This window comes from Heptranchias perlo, chromosome 29, assembly GCF_035084215.1.
Source record: "Heptranchias perlo isolate sHepPer1 chromosome 29, sHepPer1.hap1, whole genome shotgun sequence".
Taxonomy (NCBI): Eukaryota; Metazoa; Chordata; class Chondrichthyes; order Hexanchiformes; family Hexanchidae; genus Heptranchias; species Heptranchias perlo.
The window spans coordinates 2,464,959-2,465,824 of NC_090353.1; the positions used below are offsets into that span (position 1 = coordinate 2,464,959).

At 68.7% G+C, this 866-nt stretch overlaps 1 protein-coding gene across 2 annotated transcripts in view; it reads right to left on the reverse strand.

Moving 5' to 3' along the window:
* Positions 1 to 866, reverse strand: part of LOC137299325 (E3 ubiquitin-protein ligase arkadia-A-like) — a 102,322-nt gene that overhangs the window by 101,186 nt on the left and 270 nt on the right. The window lies entirely within an intron of this gene.

The following is an 866-nucleotide window of genomic DNA, read 5'->3' on the forward strand; positions in this document are numbered from 1 at the left end:
CACGCTGAACCCTCACCCTGGGGGAGGGGGATCCACGCTGACCCCACACCCTGGGGAGGGGGATCCACGCTGACCCCACACCCTGGGGGAGGGGGATCCACACTGACCCCACACCCTGGGGGAGGGGGATCCACACTGACCCCACACCCTGGGGGAGGGGGATCCACACTGACCCCACACCCTGGGGGAGGGGGATCCACACTGACCCCACACCCTGGGGGAGGGGGATCCACGCTGACCCCACACCCTGGGGAGGGGGATCCACGCTGAACCCTCACCCTGGGGAGGGGGATCCACACTGACCCCACACCCTGGGGGAGGGGGATCCACACTGACCCCACACCCTGGGGGAGGGGGATCCACGCTGAACCCTCACCCTGGGGGAGGGGGATCCACACTGACCCCACACCCTGGGGGAGGGGGATCCACACTGACCCCACACCCTGGGGGAGGGGGATCCACGCTGACCCCTCACCCTGGGGGAGGGGGATCCACGCTGACCCCTCACCCTGGGGATCCACACTGACCCCTCACCCTGGGGATCCACACTGACCCCTCACCCTGGGGATCCACACTGACCCCTCACCCTGGGGATCCACACTGACCCCTCACCCTGGGGATCCACACTGACCCCTCACCCTGGGGATCCACACTGACCCTTCACCCTGGGGGAGGGGGATCCACACTGACCCCCTCTGACGGGTCGGGTGCACTCTGTAAGGCCTCACTGGCACTGAGACAGCCGGTGTGCGGGTGAGCGGGCCATGGTGCTCCAGCTGCTCCGGGTGCAGGCCCAATCCTCGGGCTCGAGTACCCCTCCCTTCCCCGGGCCCCTCTCGCTTCACACAAACACCCCGGACTCTCAC